This window comes from Amblyomma mixtum, chromosome 5, assembly GCF_055824585.1.
Source record: "Amblyomma mixtum isolate Tamu chromosome 5, ASM5582458v1, whole genome shotgun sequence".
NCBI lineage: Eukaryota > Metazoa > Arthropoda > Arachnida > Ixodida > Ixodidae > Amblyomma > Amblyomma mixtum.
In genome coordinates, this window is record NC_143016.1 from 28,873,467 (window position 1) to 28,891,470 (window position 18,004).

The 18,004-nt window shown below is 51.2% G+C and overlaps 1 protein-coding gene and 1 pseudogene across 1 annotated transcript in view; both read right to left on the reverse strand.

Annotated features, from left to right (window-relative positions):
* LOC149341620 (uncharacterized) overlaps positions 1-10,275 on the reverse strand; it is a 99,400-nt gene extending 89,125 nt beyond the window's left edge. Inside the window, exon 1 of the mRNA XM_089542005.1 lies at positions 9,791-10,275. The gene's annotated coding sequence lies outside the window, so the exon portion shown is untranslated. The remainder of the gene's footprint in view (positions 1-9,790) is intronic.
* A 4,538-nt stretch (positions 10,276-14,813) lies between these two features.
* Positions 14,814-15,464, reverse strand: LOC149341621 (akirin-2 pseudogene; annotated as a pseudogene).
* Positions 15,465-18,004: the final 2,540 nt, after the last annotated feature.

Consider the following 18,004-nt stretch of genomic DNA (forward strand, 5'->3'; position numbering starts at 1 on the left):
CTGTGCAGAGCCTGTCTTCTCTTGGATGTAACACTGACCTCCGCTACCTTTGGATATAACGACGGTTTATGGTGTGGTTTTTGAGGAAAGAAAATGGCGCAGTAATTGACTCACTTATCTCGGTGGACACCCGACCCGCGCCGTAAGGGAAGGGAGCAAGGTGAGAGTGAAAGAAGACAGAGGTGTCTTAGCGGAAGGCTCCGGAATAGTTTCGACCACCTGGGGATCATTAATGTGCAGTGACAAAGCACAGAACACGGGCGCCTTTGCGTTTCGCCTCCATCGAAACGCGCCCGCCGCGGCCGGGTTCGAATCATGTTTAGTACGAAAAGCGTGTTTCCCTGTCAGAAGCACCGCAGCCTAGATGCGCCAAGTCATTGGGCCTACAATGCGGTCGGGTTTCACTGATGTAAACTGAGCACTTGCGGCACTCGCGTGCATTTGGACCAGATTGCGCGAAGCAGTTGTAGAAGGTGGACTGACAGCAACGACTGAAAATATATATTGCGACATTAAATAAATAAAAGATTGGTTTGGTTTGGTTTATGGAGTTTAACGTCCCAAAGCGACTAAGGCTATGAGAGACGCCGTAGTGGAGGGCTCCGGAAATTTCGACCACCTGGGGTTCTTTTACGTGCACTGACATCGCACAGTACACGGGCCTCTAGAATTTCTCCTCCAAAGAAATTCAACCGCCGCGGCCGGGATCGAACCCGCGTCTTTCGGATCAGCAGCCGAGCACCATAACAACTGAGCCACCGCGGCGGCTAAATAAATAAAAGAGAACACTCTAATATAACACGGGAATTCCGGCTGTAAATTAAAACGCTGACAGAAGTTCGCTGCAGCGAGAGAGGGCGAAAATGTACTCTGAAAACTTGCGTTTGGAAAATGATTATAGCTCCTTTGTGTATACACTGTCGCCTTGCCTTGAATTGTCGGCGTAGAAGCCGGAAGAAATGACCTGCGACTACAGTTAACTCCCAGCGAGGTAAAGCAGTGTGTACCTCAACTTCTCAAAAACGGTTCGAAACACCTTGAATACCCTAACGCGTGTTTGCGAAACAAATTGTCTCACTGAATGTCCGTTTGCTGGGACCTTCAGAAAAGGAAGTGAAGAGTTTGCCGTTTAGTTAGTTGGCTCTCGGCCAGCACGTGTCTGTCGAACCGCGCACAGTGAAGGACTTCACTACTGTTTCCTGTTTGGTGAAAATAAAATTCTTACTGCGCGTGGCCTCGAAGCTGGAATGAGTCAACGCTTTGAAACTCGCTCAGGGAAGCGAAGCGAGGTTGGACGGTTCGTTCTTGTGATATCGGAAAGTGAAGGGCAGTGCTCGGTCCATTATTGCTAATGAAGATAGTGAACGCTTTATGCTGAGCGTGACGTGTACAGTACTATCAGCAAAGTCAGCGATGCGCCATGGAACGAAGGGTTCATGGCACTGTGATGAAATTACAAGCTGCTTAGCGCAGTGCCGGATGGGCCGTCTTGCACTGCTTGCGCTCTTAAATCCAAGATGATAATGGGACAATACAGCACGAGCGCAGTATGTGGCCGCAAAGCCAGGTGGTCAGGTAAGAACGTCAACACCAGGCTGCATCTAGATTGTGTCCACACTGAAACACAATGCAGAACGCAGAAAATTCGAAGGCCTGCTTGCAATATTCTCGTTCATTTCTACCTCCTCCCGTTCCACTTTCATCCCACGATATATGAAGCTGACACGCAGACCGCGTCCGATGTACACACACAGCCACCCCCCACTGGCATATTTACGCCTCGCTACTCTCGCGCGTCAGCTGCGCGGCGGCGTTTCAGATGCCGCCGTGTTCAACGGTGCGGGACGCTCTCCTTCCACGCAAAACGCTCCATCGGGCGCGGTTGGCGGAACAGACGCAGCCGCGGCCCGGCGCGGAGAGATGCGAGCGTGCGAATCCGTGCGGCGGACATCTTCCAGGGGCGACCTTGCTTCCTGGTCGCAGCTCGAGAACAATGCGCCGGCAGTGGCCACTTCCTCCTCCTCTCTCTCTCTCCTTCATATTCGGCGCGGGCAAATTTAACAAACAGCGCCCGCGCGGTAGTCCGCCACAATCGGGGACCACTGAAAATAGGATGCTGCACCCGGGCGTCGTCGTCGGCGTGTTCGGGAAATAACAGAAGAGTGGGTGTGTGTGCGAGGAAGGGAAACGCAATGGGGTGCTGAGGCTGTTTCTTTCCGCAGAGACCGAAGTGGCCCCAGCGTCCCGGACACGACGAAAGTCCTCGGATTCCGTTCGCCGCCGTGTAGGCAATGTGCGTGCCGCGGTCGCGCTCCATTGAAGTTGACTGTGGCCGCCGCCTGCCGTTTTTGCTGCCGCGACCAGGTCCTTCGATTTCCGTGGGGGCTTTTCCGAAGCGCCTCCGTCGATGCGTGTGTGGGACCTCATATGGAGGAAGGAACGATGGGGTCCCTGTTCGCCGAGCGCTTTAGCTTTCCGTGTTTATGGCGTGGCCCCGGCCTCATTGGCCACGCTCCCGACGGAGTCCAGCACAACAGCTACGATATTCTTCCTTGGATTCTTGAAGGTGGTGGGAAGAAACCGCGCTATCGTTGTCTGCTCATCTGGGCTAAACCCGCGGCCTGTACAGTATCTTTTAGTGATTCTTTTGTTACTTTCCCACGTGGAAGACATCCGCGTATTGTCTTTACGAGGACGGAAGAGGTAGCGATGTGGAGGTGAACCGTCACCTGCCATACCGACAAAGGGAGCTATACTTACCGCAGGCGTGAACTGGCGATGCATCGGTTATGCTGATATTGTGATGATATCATGTGGTGAAGCAGTTATTTGTCATTAACGTCGAAGTGGATGCGTCTTATTTGTTAACGCGAAGTCGGAGCGCAGGAATTGGCCTCCAGCTGTGTTTCTTGACAAATGCCGTTCGCACGCGCATCGCCTATATACATGTACTAGTTCCAGAGAACGGAAACATGGCCTCTTGAACCAATCGTGATGGGATGAGAATGACGCAGTGTTCGTGTTGCGTAGTTTTTTTTTTTTTTTTGTCCGGCGCCAAACTGCCATCGTATAGTTCATCCGGATCAGTTCAGGAAGCAGTGATTAATTGGTTTTTGACGATTTTTGTCCAGTAGTTAGCGGGAATCGTTCCATGTCGCGGCAGCCAAGTTTGCACCAACAGCAGAAAAGTTGTCCTACAGCTTTCATGCTTTGGCAGCGATGCACCAAACATGGACGAGTTCACATCGTTTTGCTTTAGTACCTATAAAAGTTCTTTCAATGGCTACTATGCTGCGAACGCGGGAATGCAGGCCATCCGTAATTACGCGTTGCATAACAGTAATAGTTACGAGCGTGAAAAATCAAAACGAATTGCTCACGCGCGGTTTGTCGGCAATTCCGATAGTCTTCATTTAGAAAAGAATAGAAATGTTTGTTTGGATGAGACGGCAAAAATGGAAGCGACATTTATTACTCGAGAAAACACGCCAGATATGAAGCCTATGCCGTTCTACAAACATGTGCACGTCACTTTCAGTGGAAACTGGAATCTGACTAACGATCAGTGATCAAAAAAAAAAAAAAATCTGCTTATTACTGCCCAAGGCATGGATAACCCTATCGCTTCTGGAGAGCATATACCAGCCAAAAAGAAACAGAAAAACTGAACGACATATTGGTGAAAAGTGTAATTGTTGTTCAAAACTGATGCCGCTTTTGAAATACCATTCATTATCGAGGATGAGCTCATTTTAAGGTAATTCTGAGAGTATTTCTTGCTGTCACTTAAGCCGGCGTGTATCGTGTCACTCCGCATTCATGCATGGCATACAGTGCCACAGTATATACGCGCACAGCAATCATAGCCCCAAGAAAAGAGGGGGGGGGGGGGGGGGGGGAAACAAGAAGTAAGCGAGAATGAGTTCACAGCAGAAAATATTCGAACCAAGATCAGCGAAATCGAGTGCGGGCACGCTTTGGATTACGGTCACCTCGTGAGCGTGATACACATCACGCACATTCCCACGCATATCCGTTGGTCCAAAAGAACGACCCCTCTTGCTGCCCCAGCCAGACTTTGGTTATTTTGTCAGAAATGCAGCCGCCAGCGACTTACTGCGCCGAGTTCGACCGAGCTCGAGGTGCATTGGCCAGGCACGGGGCTTAACGCGCACCCAATCAAAAAAGTTTAGCATTCTGGGGCAACGTCCTTTCAGAACGGACGTATGCTGCGGCAAAAAAAAAAAAAAGAGGGGGAAAATCGCGCGTGCACGCATCTGGAGACACGCATTTCAAGTGAACCGCACTGACGAAATGAGCTGGTCAGAATCGTGCAGAAAAAATAAAGAAAAGAAACGCGTACCAAGAAGGAAAATGACAGGCGCATATTCAGCCGGTCAAAGGCAGAACCACCGTGGTTACGCCATTACGCACGCTAGGAAAATCACCCTCTGCTCACCTCGAAAGAAGGCAGAAACGGTATCGGACGCCTGGGAAGGAGTCGCTGGCGAAATCCAATTTCTCACGCAACCACACGAGGCGACCGAAAGGGCGCAGGCACGAATGTCGATGCCGCGGCAGCGAACAATCCACGCACAGCTGGCACCCGCGATCACACATGCGACGACAGCAGACACGACACGGCTACTCGCCGCGGTGCTGCTCGAGCGACACGGTCGCCGACACACCGATGCACCGAGTCACGAAGCATAGTACAAGCCGACAAATCGCCTCGCCGGCTTTGGTTCACGCACACACTGGAACAACCACGGCGGCGGCGGCGAATCGAAATGCGCACAGAGTTCGTTAGCTCAGGGGGACGCCGCGTGAACGCCGCAGGCCTCCCTAGACAAGCATACTCTAACATCCGCTCCGGAGGCAGTAGAAATGCCGCACTGCTCAGCTCGCCTCCTAATTGTGTCGGAACCGGGGGGATTAGGTAAGAGGAGAGGTGCGGGAAGAAGGAGCGAGCGGAATAAAGAAAATTCGAACGGTTCTATCCGATCCGGTCGGTCGCGCGGCTCGCAGACTTTCTCCCTGAGCGCCACTTTCTCTCGGTTTCTTCTGCCTTCGCTCTCTCTCCCCTTGCGTCACTGGGCGCGCTCTCTGAACTTGGGGCTCCCCCTCTTCCAACCCATTTCTTCTCCTACGCTGCTCTTTCTCCAACTCTCGCTCGCTTGCTCGCCCTCCTGCCGTTTCTGGCCTCTCGCTTTCGTCCTCTCCCTCTATCCAGCGCGCCCTCCTCTCCGGTTCAGATCGCAAGCGTCTACTGTTCGCTCATCGGATGCCCTGCTGCGCGGACGACCTCCTTCGCATCGACGCGAATCGTGTGCCGCATCGCGCGTGCGATCTTTCAGAAACCACCCGCTACGCGGCCTGGCCGGAAAGGAGCATGGAAATGAAATCAAATGAAGGCGACAGCGAGAACCGAACAGCGTAGGATGAACTACGGAGGGCGCCCCACGTGAAGGAGAGCAACAAGCGAGCAACGGACGCTGTCGAGACACGTGGGGATGTCTGCGAATTCATAGACCGATTGATTACACCTTTAAAGAAATACAACGAAAAAAGGTCGAGCGTAGTGGCGACTGCCACCACCCCGCTTCAAAGGGGACGTTCCCATCTTCCATTCGTCCATCCATCAAACCGGAACATGACGGAGAGATTGAACGGATAAGCTGAATGCCTTGGTTCTCTCTTTTCATGTTATTTCTGTTGTGTGGCTGTACTCGCCGAGTGCATGTATGTATTGCAAGGAAGAAACAGACTAAAAAGTGTGCACTGAAATATCAGGAACGTGACATGACAAATATAGCCGACATTAAACAGCTTCCTGCTTTGCCTTAACAAGCTCGGCTAGCTGCGCAGTGATAGGAGCATGACAGCATTAGCAGCTTCTGAAAGACTCTGGAGAGCAAACCGCGCCGCCGGTACAATACTGGCGTAACCTTTGAGATATTGTACACACAAATAAATCTGAAGTTTAACGTCAGGGACAGTAAAGTCGCAAAATCGATACAGCAGTAGTGAAGCTTAATGTAAAGATGTAATACGTAACCATCCAAACTTGGGCGGTACCAGCATTTGAACTAAGCGATGCCTAGCGCATTCATTAGAAGAAAAAAAAAGATTGTATTTCAACCGACCATGTTCACTGTACTAGACTCACACAAGTAACGGTTGCTGTTCCTGTCGCATTCATCAAAGACGCTAAATTTCCGTAGCCAGAGACAGGAAATATATTGTCTGAAAACCTTTTTAAGCACATTTTCTTTCGCTTCAGTAAATATTATCATGATTAGTTTTAATAGCGCAAAGGCATCTTTAGCCATATAGCGCCAAGAGACAAGGTATTTTCTTCTACACAAGGTATCATTTCCCCCAGAGAAACCGAATACCTGGCCGGGGGAAGCTTGTACCCACTGGAAACCGGTGTGTACCCTGCGGCGCCGGGAATCCCACCCTGCGCCTCCAGCATACGAAGCGGATGCTCAAACCGCGCAATAGACCACCGCTGCGGTTGTTCGCTTCAGTAAAGAAAGCCCACGTAAAATAAAAATGTCGGTATTTTCATAAATGGAACAAACGTGCACAACACAAAAGCAAAGTGCTCATTCGATGACGCACATCTATACGAAGACTTGCATATTCGATATTTACACGGCGAAACAAACATGTCAAGTACTTCTCTTTCACTTCTCTACAGAAAGCAGCCATGTACAGGAAATCTGTTTACGATTTTTTTTATTCTTACTTGCTTGAAAGCCACTGTTAGTGCGCATATGATTTGCATGGTGAACACATTCCTTGCCGGGTCAGGGTCGCAAAACTTATCACCTACTAAGTGTTTCGAATTAATTATACCTCTAAATCTTAATTGCGAAACTGAGCAGCGTCGTTCCAACTGTAAATTACCGCACTATCAGAGACGAAATGTAATTTGCACACGCGCGCGCCCTTTCACGGAGAAGTACGAGCGTGCCTGCTTCCTCTTCGCTGCTATGTGCGAGCAGCAAAGTAGCAACGCACAAATGCCTTCCGCCGGGATAACAAATGGAATTGTCCAATGACACGGCGGGCTTCCCCGGCTAAACCGACGGGAGAAAGCGCAGAAATATGACTCCGCAAGCACAGGCGGTCGACCTCGCTTACAGACTACGTGTTGCCTCATAAGTAAAGAAGAAAAAAAAATTCTGCAGCCTCCAACAAACGACGCGTAAATATTCAGTCTACAGGCGCTCGTGCTGTCACGTACCGAAGCAGCGACAACATTTTTTCAAAGAATTTTCCCGTCCAGCCGTTGAATGTTTTTTTTGTACTGCAGTGCCGAGATCGTACAGGGGGGAAAAACCACCAGAACTTCGCTTAGCGAATTCTACGAACGCCGTGACCTGAAATTTTATGATGCATCAATAAGCCAGTTTCAGTGGTGAGAGATCAGATTTGCCACATGAGCTTTCTTCTTTTTTTCCGTGGGAGAGGGGAAAGGCGAAGAAACTGAAAACAGGCGAGAGATGTCACAGCAGTAAGGTCAGTACAGGAAAAAAAAAAAAAATAGGGACGTTGTCTACACTTCCTTGTGTACTTGGAGAAACGGTTCACGCATTCAACTGAATAGAGAGCTTAAATTTGGCATTCTCGGTTGCGTCTTTTTGCTGCTGCACAACGACGAGACATAGCAATTTACAGCTATAAACACCGAGGACGGAACTCATCCCCGTAAACACACTCATAAAACAGCGAGAATACATACGTATAGACACAACAAACACAAGGTGTTCCGGCAACGTACTGTGCACAGCGCGCGCCCATTCAGAGGTCTTTCTCGACCCCTGTCGTGGGGCTGGACATAATGAACGCTCTTTGCGTCATGACTATGGAGCAGATATGCGCCATAGGTGTCCGTAATTGCGGCTTCCCCAAGCACCGGGACTGCCTCAAGTGTGCCGCGCTCTGCAATTCCGAGAGCCCTGCGATTTCCTCGCCTTCTTGACGCCTTCTCGCGTTTAATCAACTCGTGTTGACATTGAGGCCAATCAAATTTTCACGGAGCCACTGTAAGCAAGAGCTCTTATGAGAATCAAGCGTTTATTCCAGTCCTCGATTGAAAAGGCGACCTGTACATTTTCACGCCTTTTCCCTTTCAGGGAGTGATCTTTTTCTAGCACTAAGCAAGACCTCGGGCTATCAGAAAAAAAAAATGTTGACACACACGACAAATGCTGAGCGTAACTGCGGCAGAAATTAATTCCCACCGATTTTTCCGTACAATTCCATTAACTGTTTGGCATTTTTTTTTTTTCGTCACTTTCAAGTTCACGGTATAGTACAGATAACCAATCCTCCCACCAATTCGAGGCCACGTACGCCCTGCACTATGTAAATAACCACGTAGCCACGTGCCTTGCGCCTGACGTCATGAGCGCCATAATGGTGTGCTACGCATAGCTTTCACCATAGAGTTCACTATTATAACTAGAGGAAAAGCTGGCGGCGGTACATTTCATCCACCACGGGAGAGGCCCAGGAATGCTGGGAAGACGAGGTTTCTTACTTGGCTTGGCTACTGTTGGGCATACAACGTGGATTCGGCCGTAAAAATATGACTCTTCTCGAGGCAAGCCTCCAAGAAGGGCTGTGAAAGTTTCCATGCCGGCATAAACACCGAACATTCACTTGCGTTAAACCAATCGAAGAAATAAAAAACGCAATATTGAAACAACAATCTGCGCACAGAGGAGAGCCTCGCTGAGCAACTACCATTTCCGAGGTACAATCCACGTTTACGGCCACAACACTAGCCAAACCAAACACGAAACCTCGTCTTCCCGTCATTCCCGCGGTGGATGAAATGTTCAAGAAACTCGCATAGATGGTGGCGCCAGCTTTCCCTCTGGGTAATATTTAGAAACTATATGGCTTTCACCAGGTGACAGTCAGCGGATTAGATAATCGCTTAGACTTTCGCAGTGGTCCGGGCCCATCAGCAAGGCGCCGCCTCTGTGACGTCACACCGAAGCCCACTACATACACTGGAGCACTTATGAATACGCTTATAAATACACTGGAGCCCTTTATCGTTGACCAGGTGGTTTGGACGTGAATGCTCATCCAGGTTAGTTGTGCAGTGCTGACGCAAAACTTCGCCAACAAAAATCTATAGAGGAGGCAAGCCATAGAATGCATTTCTGCATTCAAAAAAGAAAGACGAGCGAGACAACTTAACCTTTATCGCTGGTATGCATGCCATGAGAAGTGCGTGTAGATCGATTAGGCGTTCACGTGGTGACCACGAAAAGAAGCCTATAGCGGTGAAAAAATATCTACAAATACAATCCCAAAGTTAACAGAGTTTGCTTGTAGCAGGAAGGAGCAGGTTTTTGTGGCTGGTCGGCTGTCAACACTTTAGAGCATGCATATACAGCGGTTTTGTCACAATGGAGATCATTTTTCGTCTCCCTAACCCGTCCGCCCACCTTAGGTCACCCACGCACCCCGCAAAGGCGGTTAGGCAACGCAGAAACATTGTTTCTGTCGGCTGTACTCGACAGTGGGCACACTGGCTAGCGCGATGGTGTCGACAGACAGCGCATTTTCACGGCTGCCTCAAGCGGGGAGAGGTTTTATAAAAAAATAAGCCGAAAGCGCTCGTTCACGGGCAGAAACAGTGGTGCGGAAGCGGAGACAGGGGGCGGCGGTGCCACACTTTGTTGGCGGCGGGCGAGGATAATCAGCGGGCAATTTTGTGGGAAGGAGGCGAGGCGGCGGACAAACATTAAAAGGCGCTTACCCGTTCTGCCGGAGGTTATGCTTGGAGGCCGACCGCATTACGGTTGCTTTGAATTTGGACGCAATCAGACCTCGATCCTTTCCCGGAGAGACGAAAAAGGGGGGCGAGAGCGCACCGCCTTTGGTTCAGCTCCAAATCCAGTCAGTGTCCAGGAAAGCGGCCCGTCTCGCCGGCGCAAAAGACGTTGACGCCGGCTGCCGCCGCTCCGGGAACAGTGCCAGCGGTACGTCAGAAGCGCAACAGAAGCCGGGGCACGTGCTGCTTGTAGTACGCTCTCTTTTGTGCCTGTTCGTAGCGCCGCGATGACAACAAACGTGCACTGATGCAAGATCGTCGATCAATCACTGCTTCGGACGAGGGTCGTCGGACGCGTATGTGACCCTCCCAAGCGGTCAGGGCACCACTCCGTCGAGGTCTAAACGAAGTTGTTTGTCGAGCTTAGCCTGGTAGCGGCGTTTGATGGGAACAGATGAAGGCCTCGGCTGCTGGTCTGTACTGGACGAAGCTTTGCTTCCAGTCGACCAGAGTCCGCGGAAAGAAGGGCACGAACAAGCATGCAGCGGCTCCCGCGCGAACGGCTGCGATCGAGAGTTGTCAGGGGGGGGGGCTGCAACCGACAACGGTGTGTGCAGAGTCCTGAAGCAGATTCCTGCTGGCCGCTTCCTTTAGAGAGTAGAAGTCGTTGACTTCTGCGGTTGTCCAGCGGCGAACAGTCCGTTTCTCGGCTCGTTGCACGTGCACGGTGCTTTCTTGCAAGTCCAAGTTTCTAGCTTTCGTTGAATAAAGTCCTCCTGAGCAGAGCTGAAAGCTGGTGCGATTAGATCTCCGGTGCCGAGCAGCCGCCAGGCGAACATGAAACGCGCACGGTGTAAACACGCACGCACAGAGAGGAGGCCCGGGAGCGGTTGCAAAGGGGGGCCGTTCCCGGCGCTCCTAACGGCCCGGCGTTGTTGCCCCACTGCTGCACGATCCTCTCTTGCGTCGTCGCAGGCCGCGGTCGCTGCTGAGGCCGCGCACGAAGTCTGCGGGCGACCGGTCCGACGGCGCGTGCACGACCGGCAATGAAGGGGACTTTCATTCGACGCCCGAGACGGAATGGAAAAACGCGCCGGCAAGAAGAGAGAGGGGAGGGGGGGTCACTTTTCCCCTCCACCACATTTTCGCTCTCGCGCGGCCGCCGTGGGCCCGACGAGGGTGAGGAGGCGGAGGACCGACTTTCTCGAGTTCACCTATTTTCGCTGGTCGTTCCCCCGCTGCCCGCGTGAATGTGTGTGTACGCTCGGCCCGGCTGGCCGCGTCTTTTTTTTTTTCCAAGGGAACGGCTTCTCTTTTTCGTACACGACCCCCCGACGGTAGGATTCAGGCTCGAAAATGCGTTTGCTGGGGGTTGAAAGGATAAGTGACGACGAACAGCCATCATCCCAACTGTTGAATGTTCTCTTCTTTACCACATACGCTCCGCCCACTTAGTGATCCCCCGTCCTCCTCTATGCATTCTTTTCTGGCATCTCCACTGCTTGCTTCCGGAGGTCACAGCTTCATCCTGGTAGCTTCGTGGTTCTTTTGCGGATCCTGGTTAACTTGTCCAGGTGCAGCACCATCTCAACGACCGCACTCGGCTCATGGCTCTTTGAAAAGGTCAAACAGCGCGAATAAATTTGAAGCATAAATATTGCATTTGGCGTGCAGATTGTGCTTAAATGATTTGACTGATACCGGTAGTACCAAGCTTCTGATCACTTAATAACCTTCACAGTTAAAGATCCAACACGGCTGCATTGGAGGTTCGCACGATCATCCCACCCGTTACCGGTTCAGCACAGGATCACGGCATCGCACACTTTAACGTTCATCGGTGCGAGTTCTTCCAGAAATTCGGTGCACGTTAAAGAACCCCAGGTGGTCGAAATTTCCGGAGCCCTTCACTACGGCGTCTCTCATAGCTTCAGTCGCTTTGGGACGTTAAACCCCATAAACTAAACCAAATCTTCCAGAAATTAGATCGGCTTCTTTAACTTATGACAAGTACCGCCTTTGCCAAAAGTGACCAGGGCGAAAAAGGCCCCGAAAGGTGAGGACAAGGGTTCTCCTTACCTTACACGGATTTAGAGCTTAGAGCGGACCATAAGTGATCCGCTGCACAGCTAAGAAACAAACCCGGTTGCCATGGTTACCTTTGACGAAGACGGCGCCTGATATTGCGTCTGGCCACGCTTGTCAAAGAACTGCTGTGCGACACTACGGACCCTGAGGATAAGAGATAGTTATTACTGCGGCGAAGACGCGACGAGCGCCGCGTTGGCGAGCGTATCCCGCTCTGACCTTTTAGAAGCCGGACAGAAAGGTGGTAGTGTTCCAAAGTAGTTAAACCGAGTAGACGAGCGAAAGCATGTGTTCAGCCTGGTTGGCTCATATGCTTTGCTTTGCATGGTCGTCGGCACGTCTGGCGACGATATTAGACTCGGGTTAAGCTCTAATCAAGGTCAAGCTGATATGAACTGTTCGCGCTGCAGATGGAAGTTGATGAAGACGATGATGTGCAATGTCCAGCGCGAGAGTGTGTTGGAGTTTAACTCGAGGCTAACAACAACAACAACAACTCGAGGCGTAATCAACAGCGGCGACAGCATTGTGCTCCCATGCAGTGGCCAGCGAAGTTCATCTGTTCGCGTTGCCGCGGGTGCGAAACCCAGTCGCGGCAATATTTATTTGATTTCTGCAGCCTCAGGTTCATGCAAGACACAATATTCTTGGTTGGGTTTGACCCCGTGAAGAAGTGCTTTCGCTCTAAAACGTAAAAATAATTAATGAATTTTCCAGAAGCTCTTTCGTAGATGTCTCCTTTCCCAAAAGTTAACGACCATTGGCGTATCTTAATCTAATTTACAAGAGCATCAACAAGTAAAAAGTCACTCCTTCCATTTCAAGATAAACTTAAGTCGACCTCAAATATCATAGATGAAGAAAGTGCTAAACAAGCACGTGTAGTTTCGCAATACTAGTTCAAAAGCGTAGCTTTTTGGGCTTGTTGGTGCATGATCATAGCGAGATAATATAGCGCAGAGTAGGACAGGACACAAGAAGACACGAACAACACGAGCGCTATGTTCTTCTCTTCTGTTTTCTTTTTCGCTTTCCAAAAGTTTCGGCGCTTAATTTCAAGATGACTGCCCGGTTGCTTCTACTCCCTCGCCGCTATTCGGCGGCCGGAAAGCAACGAGCAAGAAGCCTGGACCGCGCCATCACGATCGCATATACCGTGGGCGCCTGGAGCCAGCCCCCTCAATCCCATCTGGATATCAGACAGTGCACTGGCTCCCAGAGTAAAGGCCAGTGTATAAATCATGTACTGTTAGGCGCCGTTTGACTTATCCCTATTTTCTTGCTCAGCACTTTTTTTTCTCTCCCCTGCGTTCGTGCGCGCGCCATGCGACCGGCGCCGTCGCTAGCGAGGCCGCCCCAGTGGAGCCGGGAAGAACAATGAACGCGTAGCGACCTGGTGTGCAGCCACAAAACAAGAATAAATAAATACAAAAGCGCAGAGTTGGCGGCGCGGTAGAGGAGGAGGGTTGTCTCTGCATAAACCCGGCAAGTCTAGAAAGTGAAAGGACGTTGCTACCGTTTTGTTGTTGGTGCCCGCCGCTGGAGCTGCGTGCGGTCCGCTCTTGCTGCCGTTGCAATTACGGCCGCTTTCCCTGTAAGACAACGCCGGGACGAAAGAGAGCGCGCGCTGCGGCCGCGACGCGGTGTGCGAGCGGCAGCCGGCTCTCGGTTCAGTGTCATGCTGCGAGGAAAAAAGATGGGCCGGGAGAAAGGGGGCGTCTGGCATACCGCGTTTTTCTTCGTGTATGCAGCGCGCTTGTAGGCGAGACCGAAGCTGCAGGAATGAAAATCGCACAGGTAAGGCAAAAGAAAAACTATCGCCGCAACCTCGCAGCGATTCCACTAAAAAAATGCAGTTACAGCGGGAAATAAGCTTTGGTGTTCGGTTGTTCGGCTTGTTCGGGCTATGTACCGTGCGTTCTCGACCAAATCCATCACAAGGCTTGTTTAACGTGTTCGGGCTGTATTTTCTTTCCCTGAAACAGCGGCTCTGCTACGTGAACGTGAGAGAGATAATTTTTGTTCTTAAGTACGTGTAAGACTGTGCGAAAGTATGGCATTTTTGCCGATATATACAGACTTTCAAAATGACGAGAAGAGCCGATAGAGTTTCGAGCTATTATTCTTGTCTCAAGGTTTTGCGGCATACAGAGTAAAAAAGTAAACGAATTGTGCATAGGTAAGCCCCGCCGTTTCTCATGGAACTTTCTGGTCGCTCCTTCAAATATTTAATTCTGTAAGCATCATCGTGTTGGCATTCAGTACCATAGATCTCAAATTCTCGCGTGGTAATCAAAATCATTCTCTGTGGATGCACTCGCCTTGAATTGCTTCGAACGATATGTGAAGCACACATTTATGACAGCGTAAGAATATACATTGATTTGCGCCACCACATTCATGGCCCACCTCCTTCCCGGGCTTAGCACCGAGTGGTGAAATGCTGCTCTGCTCACCATCTATATTTTCCTTAAACTACTTATTGTCTCAGGGTAAACTATTTCTCCACAACTGCAGCTACATACCTGAGCAATGATACGACCTCGCCGAACTGCGTTGGAAAGCTTCAAACATTACTATGAAATACGTTTCTCAAAGAACACATCTGATCGACAATGGTTAGTGACGCTACCGTAAAGTAGCGAAGGCACCGCTCTTGCGTTGTGCTGAGTAACGCGTACAGACTTGGCGGGTTACAGCGTAGCGTCAAGACGGAATGCATGGTCGCCGAGAAAGCAAGCTTACGCGTTATGCAGTTATACAGACATGCGACTCAAGAAGACATAGCAGTCAGGGGACGACACCCCCTCGGTCATTTATACACGCAAGCAAACTAACGAGAACCAATAAGAGACGCGCACTCCTACAGGGCTGTCGTCGGCCGCTCGGTACGTCCACTCTATGGACATGCCGCGATGGTTCAGGACAGGTAGCTGGGCGCGACACCTTCGAATCGTCGTGTTATCTGGTCGTGGGTGAAGCGGACGAAGGTGTCGTACTGCTCCGTAAGCTTAGCGCTGAGCAACTGGTCGAACTTCTGTCGGATGTCAGCCTCGCGCGCGTTCATCATCGTCTGGCATATCGTTCCTACTTGGTGCATGGTGAAGAGCGGCTGCTCGGCTCCCGCCTGGGCGCCCACTGTGGAACTGGGAACGCCGCCGGGCCCCTGGACGCAAAGCCGCTTGCGTCGCTGCAATCGGCACATTTCGTGGTGGATGTTGGCAGTGATCTCCTCCGACGTCATCTTGGGCGCCGCGTCGATGAAGGGCGACGGGTCCAGCTGGTGCGGGCTGGTCGGAGGAGGAGAAGGAGACGCGCAGTACCTGCGTCGTTTGCACGGCGGCTTCTCACTGGCATCCGCTATGGCGTCCCAGTGGCTGGTGCGCTTCAACGTCGCGCAGGCCACGTTCTCGGACCCCAGACTTTGAAGAAGGCCGCCGCTAGCCGCTGACGTGCGGTCGTTTTCTGGCGGATTCTGCAGCGGGAAGAACGGCGCGCAGCTCGTGCAGCTGATCGAGCAGCGCTGCAGTCGCGCTGTTGGTCGCCTTCCTCGTCTTCGATTCGGCGCCATGTACTTTTCTACCTTGTACGAATAAACACGTATCCCAGCGAGACAGCCCGCAACAAGACAGCTCGCATGAAAGCAATCAGAAAACAGAGCTATGACTAAACAGCGCGCGAAGGAACAGCATGCGTCGAAATTGCTCGCTGGAGAGGCGACACCATGTGACCAAAAATTGGGCTGAGGTGTTCTGTTCAAGCACAAAACAACACATCGTCATCGTAGAACGGCAAGAAAGAAGGGAAAGAAAAGCGAATAGATTGCGACCAGCAGTAACAAAGCTAACGCCATTGAGGAATCGTTCGACAAACGTGTATGTTTACCACGTTGAAGAAGTTCACGGAGCGGCCGCATCACGGAGCCGACGTGCAGGTCATTTTCTAATGCATCGGCCTGGTGACGAAATCCCAAGACGACGGCCCCTTTCTGGGCAACCTGAGGGAACGCCGGCAGAGGCGGATTTGCAGGGGGGCGATCCTTCGATCTTGCACCCTTTTAATGGGGTTAAATAGGCCCCTTTGCACCAGCAGCGAGGTGTGCCATGTCACTATTCAAGCAGCAAGCAATCGGAATATTTTAGTCAGACCAGGCAGTTAAGCTGAGCTGTCAGCTGAGTACACAACGTCATCTCAGCCACACCTCAGTGCCCAAACTGTCCACACATATATGCAGACATATATAGAACACTGCCTTACACAATGCCACGTAGCCTTCCAGTCCCCCGCCTATCCTTTCCCGCCACCCCCACCGTGGCCCATCTGGCTTGCCTCCTGGGACCTGAACCTGCAACGCGCCCTCGTCACCTTGGCCCATCTGGCTTGCCTCCTGGGACCTGAACCTGCAACGCGCCCTCGTCACCTTGGCCCATCTGGCTTGCCTCCTGGGACCTGAACCTGCAACGCGCCCTCGTCACCTTGGCCCAGGGCCTATTGAACGCCTAACATAAAGGCTAGCTGTTAATAAAAAGTGTCACACCACCACCACCACCAGCCGCATAATCTTACGCTCTCGCAAAAGTGCAAGCTGTATTTCGCTCATCTAGTTCTGTTAAAGACCCTACTTTCTAAGTGTGACTAAATATATAATCGGAATAAGCCTAAGCATGCTGCAAGCCGCCTGAGAAATAGACCGAAATTAGTGATGTAGTCTCAGTCCCCTTCTACGCGCGGTCTCGTTCCTACAAGGGATGTCAACACTGAGAGAACACAGGGCTGTTGTAGCCATTGTAATTAATAATGTCAACACACAGTGCTGAGCATTCCGAGACCATTAGTCTGCGTTCGCTGCGGTATTCGCGTACACTGCGACCACAGTGTATGTCATGCATGGCTGCTTGGAGACGACAAGAAACACCCTCTCGTGGATGTGCCAAACTAACGCCTCTGCATATATTAAAAGCCAAGTTGGACGGATGTGGCTGGGAAAACTTTTCGACCCCGTGCTAGTATACGCCTCGCCAAAGAAGGCGTCCCTCCTCTTACTGCCTTCTCCACTGTGCAATTTTCTTCCTGTTCTACCACGACGAACACCACGCACCAGCGCTTATCCGTTTCCTCCTCATCCAGGGGACGAGGAAAAGAAAAGAACTCGACAGCGCTTGTTTCCAACAAGAGGCTGCACTAAAAAAAAAAAAAAAGAAAAAGAGTTAAACGCTCGAGCAGCCGTCGCCCGCGATCAAGGAACGATCGGGAGGACGGAACTCTGATAAAGAACAGGCGCGTCCGCCAACGAAAGGGTTCATTCTTCCCAACTCAACGTGACTCCGGGTTCTGCTACGAACACACGCCCGTTGGCTTCGTATACACGGAACAGCGCCTCCGCCCGCCTTCCGCGAGTCTTCCGAGCGTTGAACACTCTCGCTTGCTTGGTTTCGGGACACCACACCTGGCTGTTTGGCGACGATAAGAAACTCTTGTGTATGTAACGACTGGGCTTCCTCAGGGCGCTGCGAAGTTGACTACGCGTGGCAGCCGGAAGGCGCAACAGGTAGGAGGGAGCGTGAACGATGGATTCTTTGGGAACATTGTATACAGCAGTGTAGAATGCATTGCTTTTGGAGCGTTGTGCAAGATGCAACGCTTCAAAATGCTCGATGCACAAATACCAGTAGAGATTGCGATTCAGTTTCTTGTTACATTAATTTATTGAGCAAAAATTTGTTGCATATATTGTTACGAAGAAGCGGGCTGTGGCGCGGGACGGAGCGCTCGCGCTCGCAGCCATTAAAATCATATTTCATCGGTTATCACGTCATTCTGTTCCTTGGCTTGCCACCTCTTATCACTAGATCCCGTAAATGAGCATGGACTGACCGCATGTTGCAGCAACCTACTATGCGCCCTCGTTATCATCATAGTCGTCTTACGTGCTGCGAAATTCCAGCATTTCGATCGTCTTTCGAAATACGCGCCGCACACTTTTTCGGCGTGCTTTAACTCCTTGGAACGCATTGTGTAGCAGTCGTCAGCAAGGTGCACTGGGCTTTTTCGCAGAGTGTACACCGTCTAATAAAAACTAGTTCGAGCTAACAGTGGCGTCAGCGAGCCAAC